Source organism: Grammomys surdaster, unplaced genomic scaffold, assembly GCF_004785775.1.
Source record: "Grammomys surdaster isolate TR1022 unplaced genomic scaffold, NIH_TR_1.0 126133, whole genome shotgun sequence".
Taxonomy (NCBI): Eukaryota; Metazoa; Chordata; class Mammalia; order Rodentia; family Muridae; genus Grammomys; species Grammomys surdaster.
In genome coordinates this window covers 7698111-7706910 of record NW_021620941.1, presented here as the reverse complement: position 1 = coordinate 7706910, position 8800 = coordinate 7698111, and positions in this window count along the sequence as shown.

The window sequence follows — 8800 nt, the reverse complement described above, 5'->3', positions numbered from 1 at the left end:
ATGTCTCACTTTTCAGTTCAGATTTTATTAATTTGGATACTGTCTCTGTGCCCTCTGGTTACTCTGGCTAACGGTTTATCTATCTTGTTGATTTTCTCAAAGAACCAGCTCCTGGTTTTATTGATATTTTGTATTGTTCCTTCTGTTTCTATTTGGTTGATTTCAGCACTGAGTTTGATTATTTCCTGCCTTCTACTCCTCCTGGGTGTATTTGCTTCTTTTTGTTCTAGAGCTTTTAGTTTTACAGTCAAGTTGTTAGTGTGTGCTCTTTCCAGTTTCTTTTTGTAGGCACTTAGAGCTATGAGTTTTCCTCTTAGCACTGCCTTCATGGAGTCCCTCAAGTTTTGGAATAATGTGTCCTCATTTTCATTGAATTCTAAAAAGTCTTTAATTTCTTTCTTTATTTCTTTCTTGACCAAGTCATCATTGAGTAGAGAGTTGTTCAGTTTCCATGTGCACGTCGGTTTTCCATTGGTTTTGTCATTATTAAAGATCAATCTTAGTCCGTGGTGATCTGATAGGATGCAAGGGATTATTTCAATCTTTTTGTATCTGTAGAGGCCTGTTTTGTGACCAATTATATGGTCTATTTTGGAGAAGGTACCATGAGGTGCTGAGAAAAAAGTATATTCTTTTGTTTTAGGATGAAATGTTCTATAGATGTCTGTTAAGTCCATTTGGTTCATAACTTCTGTTAATGTCAAAGTGTCTTGGTTTAGTTTCTGTTTCCATGATCTGTCAATTGCTAAGAGTGGGGTGTTGAAATCCCCCACTATTATTGTGTGAGGTGTAATGTGTGTTTTGAGCTTTAGTAAAGTTTCTTTTATGTATGTAGGTGCCCTTGCATTTGGAGCATAGATGTTCAGAATTGAGAGTTCACCTTGGTAGATTTTTCCTTTGATGAGTATGAAGTGTCCTTCCTTATCTTTTTTGATTAATTTTGGATGAAAGTCGATTTTTTTTTTGCTATTATAATGGCTAATCCAGCTTGTTTCTTGGGACCATTGGCTTTGAAAATTGTTTTCCACCTTTTTATTCTGAAGTAGTGTCTGTCTTTGTCACTGAGCTGTGTTTCCTGTATGCAGCAAAATTCTGGGTCTTGTTTGTGTATCCAGTCTGATAGTCTGCATCTTTTTATTGGGGAATTGAGACCATTGATGTTAAGAGATATTAAGGAAAAATGATTGTGGCTTCCTGTTATTTTTGTTATTAGAGGTAGAATTATGTTTGTATAGTTATCTTCTTTTGGGGTTGTTGGAAGATTACTTCCTTGCTTTTTCTAGGTTGTAGTTTCCCTCCTTGTGTTGGCGTTTTCTATCAGTTATCCTTTGAAGTACTGGGTTTGTGAGAAGATACTGTGCAAATTTGGTTTTGTCATGGAATATCTTGGTTTCACCATCTATAGTGATTGAGAGTTTTGCTGGGTATAGTAATCTGGGCTGGCAATTGTGTTCTCTTAGGGTCTGTATGATGTCAGTCCAGGCTCTTCTGGCTTTTATAGTCTCTGGTGAGAAGTCTGGTGTAATTCTTATAGGTCTGCCTTTATATGTTACTTGACCTTTTTCCCTTACTGCTTTTAGTATTTTTTCTTTGTTTTGTGCATCTGATGTTTTGATTATTATGTGACGGGAGGTATTTCTTTTCTGGTCTAGTCTATTTGGTGTTCTGTAGGCTTCTTGTATGTTTATGGGCATCTTGTTCTTTAGGTTAGGGAAGTTTTCCTCAATAATTTTGTTGAAGATATTTACTGGCCCTTTAAGTTGGGAATCTTCATTCTCATCTATACCTATTATCCTTAGCTTTGGTCTTCTCATTGTGTCCTGGATTTCCTGGATGTTTTGAGTTAGGATGTTTTTGCATTTTACATTTTCTTTGACAACTGTGTCAATATTTTCCACCGTATCTTCTGTATTTGAGATTCTCTCTTCTATCTCTTGTATTCAGTTGGTGATGCTTGCGTTTATGACTCCTGATCTCTTTCCTAGGTTTTCTATCTCCATGGTTGTCTCCCTTTGAGCTTTCTTTATTGTTTCTATTTCCATTTTCAGATCCTGAATGTTTTTGTTTAATTCCTTCTTTGTGTTTTCTTGCATTTCTTTAAGGGATTTCTGTGATTCTTCTTTAAGGGCTTCTACCTGTTTACTTGTACTCTCCTGTATTTCTTTAAGGGAGTTACTTAATTCCTTCTTGTAATCCTCTATCATCATCATGTGAAGTGATTTTAATTCTGAATCCTTCTTTTCAGGTGTTTTGGGGTGTCCAGGGCTTGCTATATTGGGAGAACTGGGTACTGATGATGCCAAGAAACTTTGGTTTCTGTTGCTTATATTCTTGCCCTTGCCTTTCACCATCTGGTTAACTCTAGTGTTACCTGCCCTCACTGTGTAAGACTGGAGTCTGTATTTCCAGTTATCTTGCTTGTTTCAGAGCTCCTCAGAGTCCAGATGTCTCTGTGGTCTTATGCTCCTAATCTCCTGGGTGGAAGAACTCCTGGGACTCAGGCCACCTCTTGGATCTGGAAATCCTTCTGCTCTGAGAGCAGTGGCTCCAGCTGCTCTGAGTGCAGTGGCTCCTCGATGACTCAGGATTCAGTATCTCCACAGGACAGGAGCAGACCTACTCTGTTTCTGCCCCAGCCCAAAGGACCAGGCAGGGGCGGAAGGGAAGTGGAATTCCGGAGGGGCAGGGTTTGGGTAGCTGCTCTGTCCTGAATGTCCCTGGCTCCCAGATGTATCTCTGGGGCTTAGGGAGTGCGATGGAGTTCTTACCGGCTGCTCGGAGTGCAGTGGCTCCTCTAGGATGACTCAGGGTTCAGTATCTCCACAGGACAGGAGCAGACCAACTCTGTGTCTGCCCCAGCCCAAAGGACCAGACAGGGGTGGAAGGGAAGTGGAATCTTGAAATTATTCCTTATTTAGATGTTGCTAATTCTCAAATTTTGCAAATACAGCTTAATTTAAGAAACATGTACTTTCCCTTAACTTTATAAGACATTTAAGAGCTCATACTAGGTTGCCTGGACCTCAGGAAAATGCAACAACAAATTTAAATACCAGGCAGATTCTTTCTTTCTTTCTTCTTCTTTCCTCTTGTCTGTTCTTCTTGAGGCAACAGAGGGGGAAAAGCATCAGCAGGGGTTAGGACCTTGTTTTGGGAGATATTTAGAGTTGCTATATAAGAAAAGTTTATTTGTCTAAGTTACTACACCACTGTGGCTGGCCTGCTTTCTGTGATCTTCTGAGGCCAGAAACAGCAGTTTTTGCCACTTAGTTAGCACCTCATCCTAAAATCAGGCAAGGATTACAGCCTTTGATCTGTCTCAGCAGGAACTGCTGGGCCCTGACTTATGCCTGCTAGTCTGAGGTCACAGGAGGAGAGAACACTTAGAGAAGTTATTGTAGAATTTGTTGCTGCATGTGAAAAGTTTCCTATGAAAGCTATCTAGGGGGAGAAATGGGGGGGGGGTTCCTGAATGGAGAAAGGGAAAACTTCTATTCTGTCTGGGAAAAGGGAAAACTTCTATTCTATATGCTACTCTAAGTAGGGACAGGTGAAAAATTCTATTCTATCTCTCCATTGTATCTGCCTCTCATCTCTTTGTCCTCAGTGATTATACATCTTTCAGAATACATGTTGCAGGGTTCATCACAAGTTCACACTAAGGGTCAAATCATAAATTGAAATAGAAGTATGCAACAGAGAATGTTTATTTGTGAAGTTTGGTATAGATAGGCCCAGGCAATGTTTCATCTTCTGTCCTGGCACTTATAGAAAATCCTTGGTTCTCTTTTAATGACCTTTGGCTAATTGTTTTACGACCTCTTAGAATGTGCTCTGAGTAGAAAAAAGTCTGGTTGCTGTCTAAGAGCAATTGACTGATGACACTTGGGAGACTGGCAGAGTTCTCATTGCAGTTTTGACTATCAGAGAAGGGCCTAATATAGCATTCAAGTTATAAAAGAGCTTAATAATCATTGCTATAATTTTAGGAATTCGTATAAGATCATTATTAAGACTTAAGAAGTCATCTATTTGTCTATATAGCATCACCACAGGATAGTGCATCTTCATGGATCTGCAGAGATCTGCTCCAAAGGGGTGTGTTATTGCTTAGTGATTGTTACATATGTTTAATAATAATAGCTTGAGACAATAATTTGGTATTTCTAGAGAGTTACAAGTCAAATTGCAAAAGCTTGTTTCCAGTGTCATCAATTTTTTCATAATGGTGTTAATGCTTGAGGACTTATACTTAATCAATTATGACAAGTGGATGTTACTCATTTCTGATTCTGGAAAATTAAAACATGTACATGTGGCTTGAAACCTTTTCAGGCTTTTCTAGTTACAACTGCTTTAACAGGAGAAACAACTAAAAATGTAATTAGTTATTGCCTACATTATCTTTCTATGCTTAAAATAGATGGAACTGGCTATTGCAGTCAGACATTTGAGATGTTTTGTTGGCAATTTAATATTACCCGTATTACTGACATTCCTTATAATCCTCAAAGACAAGATATTGTGAAACAGATATTATGGTACTTTAAAATAATATCTCCATAACTCTCTGAATGTGAGAGGAGCAACTACTGGTGCTTTTGCCCTGGTTTTACAAGGAACACTAAAAAATTGGCTTTTGAAAAACAAAAAAAGGGGAGTTATACATCAAGAAGGGGTCCCCTAGAAATATTCTTCATCGTGTCTTGTTTGTTCTCAATTTTCTAAATCTGGACACTCATGGCAAATCTGCTGCTGATCGCCTCTGGCATCCTGAGACCAATAAAAACTGTGCCACAGTTATGTGGAAGGACCTTTTATCCTTTGAATGGAATGACCCAGATCCAGTTCTCATATGGAGCTGAGGATTGATATATCTGTTTGATACCAAATAAGGCACGGCTAGATGGCTGCAGAAAGATTAATGAAACAAATAGATACTTCCACAAAGCCAAACCCAATTATAGATAAGATAAATAACAATTGACATCCAGGGAAGAGAGATCTCCCTGAGAATTCCCTTCTACTTTTCTTTCCAGGTAAAACTGAACCATCTGTGGTGCTTGCTATTGGATTTTCTAATTCTGATGCCAGCCTCAGGACTTCTACTACTCATAACTTTGAGGGGCCATTGACAAGGACATCAAACAGCTAGAGATTGGCATCACTATTTGAAAAAATCCCTCATTTCGCTGTCTGAATTGGTCCCCCCAAAACGCAGAGAGCTCAATCTGCTTTTCCTTCAGCAAGGGACTCTGTGCGGCCCTCAAGGAGGAATGATGTTTTTACACTGACCATACCAAGGTAGTTAGAGATAATATAGCCAAGATCAGAGAGAAATTAGAAGAAACAACGAGTACAAGAAGAAGGGTGGCTTAGAAACTGGTTCTCTGTCTCTCCTTGGCTTACCACCCTTCTCCCTTCCATCCTGGGTCCTGTGGTCAGGCTCCTACTTTTGACTTTCAGCCCTTGGGCCTTTAACAGATGCACTGGCTTTATAAAACAAATTGACTCCTTGACATCCAAACCTCTACAAATATATTATCACAGACTTGTTCTGGCTGATAGAGACATGGCTGAGCCTTGTGTTGACATATCTCCTTTAGGAGCTGTATAGAACACAGATCTATGCACGCTGTTTTGCATGGCATGAACACAGCGTGGGTACCTGCAAGGGGTGCATTACAAGGTACCACAGGGGGAGGACCCAAATTGTCCACATCTGAGTCCCTCATGAAGCAAACCTGATTGCATAGAGGTTTGTAACGGCCGTTTCTTTTGTAACGGCCGTCAGGTTCTGCTACTTTGTAAAGGCTGGCTGGTCCTGCTGCTCCGGTCCAGGTCAGGGTCTAGCAAGAGAGAGAGTGGGGAAGGAGGAAGGGGGAAAAAGGGGCGAGAGACGCAAAAGATAAATACAAGACAGAGTCCGGTGGAGTCTCTTCAAGTCTCTTCTTTATTCTCCTCTCTTCTTCTATATTCTCCTCACTCCTTCAGTCTCCTGACACCTCCTACCTTCTACCTTCTACCTCTCTCAATAGAAAGGAAATCCTGGGTATTTATACCCTTTACCACGTGACTTGCCCTCGTGGACAAGCTGAACTGAAGCCACTATGTCACATGCCTTGTAGCCATGGATACCAGGAGCACCTTGCAGCTGGGGGCACTAAACAGTGTAACAAGATGTTTATCAGAGTGTGCTGAGCTATTGCAGGCTGTTGAAACAAGTCTCTTGTGAGGGTATATGGCTTGAGATGGCTGTAAAGATGATAGCTGCTTTCAGCTAGGAGTCGGCTCCCAACAGGTCCCCCTTTTTAAATTTGTTTTCAAAAGGGAAGGCTGGGAAAACTTACGGAAACCGTGCCTGCCTTAGGTTGGAACAAAGGACCCCAGCCTCTCTTTCCCGTCTCTGGATACTCAACAGCATTGGTTGAGCTCCTGTCTTAGGATGGTGAGGCCTCCCAATTAGGGGCAAGGGTCTTGAAGTGTTCTCTTACCCATCATTGACTATCCGGCTTAGCGCATAAGTTAAGGGTTAATCCTCGTCAGTCTTGATGACAGAGGTTTTAGTCCCCCACTTCCAGCCTGTAATAATGGACCTGTATGGGTTTCATTTGAATAACATCTATCTGTTGTCGTACAAAAGCCATCAGTTGAGTTCATGAGCAGCATGAACCCGAGAGACAAGAGACTTAGCAATGCCTGAATGGTTAATGCAAAAGCAACACTCTTTTTAAGGGTAGCACATAACTTCCTCTGTTGGAGGAGTAAAAACTATAAGCCTCTTCTATTCTGTAACACTATTTTCTAAATCTAATCTATATAAGTACAGAATTGATCATAGCTTTGATCTTAACAAAACAAATAAGAAAAATCCCTATTCCTGCCCCAATCAATCTCAAACCTAAAACACAACTATAGTAACTATGGTAATGGATTCTCTCTTGGGTTTAAACAATGTACCACTAAATCACAAATCAGGGAACCAAGAGTCTAATAGAGCCACCCTGGAGGCATGGGTGGTGATGTCTTCTTCTGCACTGAGAACTTCCCAAGTCAGGTATACTGGTTGATCTGCTCCAGTGAAGCATCTTCACGTTTCCTGTAAAGAAAAAATACGCTTCTCAGGGGGTTTCTCCTCCCTGGATTTATTATTATTATCTATTTGTTTGATCAGTCTCTCTGGCAGCCATTGTGCGGCATCTGCTGTTTGGGAATATATGCAAACAGATCCTCTTCCCCAGATAAGCACTGGATCTGGCCCATTCCAGGTTCCAGTTAATGGGTCTTTCCAGAGGACTGTTGCAAAATTCTTTTTAGTATTAGGATGCCAGAATCTATCTGCAGCAGATTTTCCTTTCAGAATCCAAAGTTAAAAAATTTAAAATAAAGAGCGTGTGATGAAGGATATTCCTAGGGGATCCCTTGGTAGGATACCATTCCCCATTTTTAATTTTTTCAAATTGACATTTAATAGTTTGATGTGCCCTTTCTACCATACCTTGGCCCTGTGGATTATATGGAATACCTGTTTTATGTAGTATTCCCAATTTTTCACAAAATTGGTGGAAACTGGAGCTTGTATAACCTGGGCCATTGTCAGTCTTGATCTGTTTTGGCACACCCAATACAGCAATTGTAGCAAGCATATGATTGATCACATGTTTGCTTTCTTCTCCAGTTTGTAATGTTGCGTAAATGAAACCACTGTATGTATCTATACATACATGTATATATTTTTGATTACCAAATTCATTATAATGGGTAACATTCATTTGCCAGAGACTGTTTGGTATCAGTCCCTTTGGATTCACACCCAAATGAGGAACTGGTAGACATGTAACACACGATTGACGTTGTTAGACAATTTGTCTAGCTTGTTCCCTGGTAATTTTAAACATGACTTTTAAAGTTTTAGAATTTAGGTGATGTAATTCATGAGCTTTTATGGCCTGATCCAAGTTAGATGGCGGATCTGATAAAGTCACTGCGGCTACACGAGTGGCTAGATCTGCCTTGGTGTTTCCTTCAGTGAGAGGACCTGGTAGCCCAGTGTGGGCTCTCAGGTGTCCTATAAAGAATTTACACTTTCTTTTCAAAATTAATTGTTGGCACTGTAAAAATAAATCGGCTGCTTCTGAGGAATGCTTTATTTGTGCAGCAGTTTCTAGCAGAGGGATAGATTGAGCTATATATGAGCTATCTGTGTAAATATTAATGGTTTGATTTGGAAATGCTTGAAACACAGCAATAACAGCATGTAATTCAACCAGTTGAGCTGACACAGATGATGTAGCAAAGGAAATTATTTGATCCTTAAAGGCATAAGCAGCTGTTCCTGATGAGGAACCATCAGTGAAAACTAGCAATGCTTCCTTTATAGGTGCATGTGCAGTACGAGATGGAAAAACAAATGCATGGCGATTACAAAATTGAACTAATTTGTCTGGCGGATAATGGTTATCTAGTTGACCACCAAATGAGGCACATGCTATAGGCCAAACTTCAGAACTCTGCATAAGCCAATTAACCTGATGTCTTGTATAGGGTTGTACTATGACATCAGGGTCTTTTCCAAAATATTTTCGACTGTTATCTCTGCCTAATATAATCATATCTGCTACAGCTGCATAGTATGGATAAAGAACTTTTTTAGGGGATGAGGGAAGATGAACCCATAATATAGGTGCAGTCTGCCAAAAAACTGCAGTAGGAGTTAATTTTGTGTTAAAAATAAGAAAATATAAAGGCTTAGAATAATTAATATGAGTTACAAATTGGGATGAAATAGCACTCTCAACCT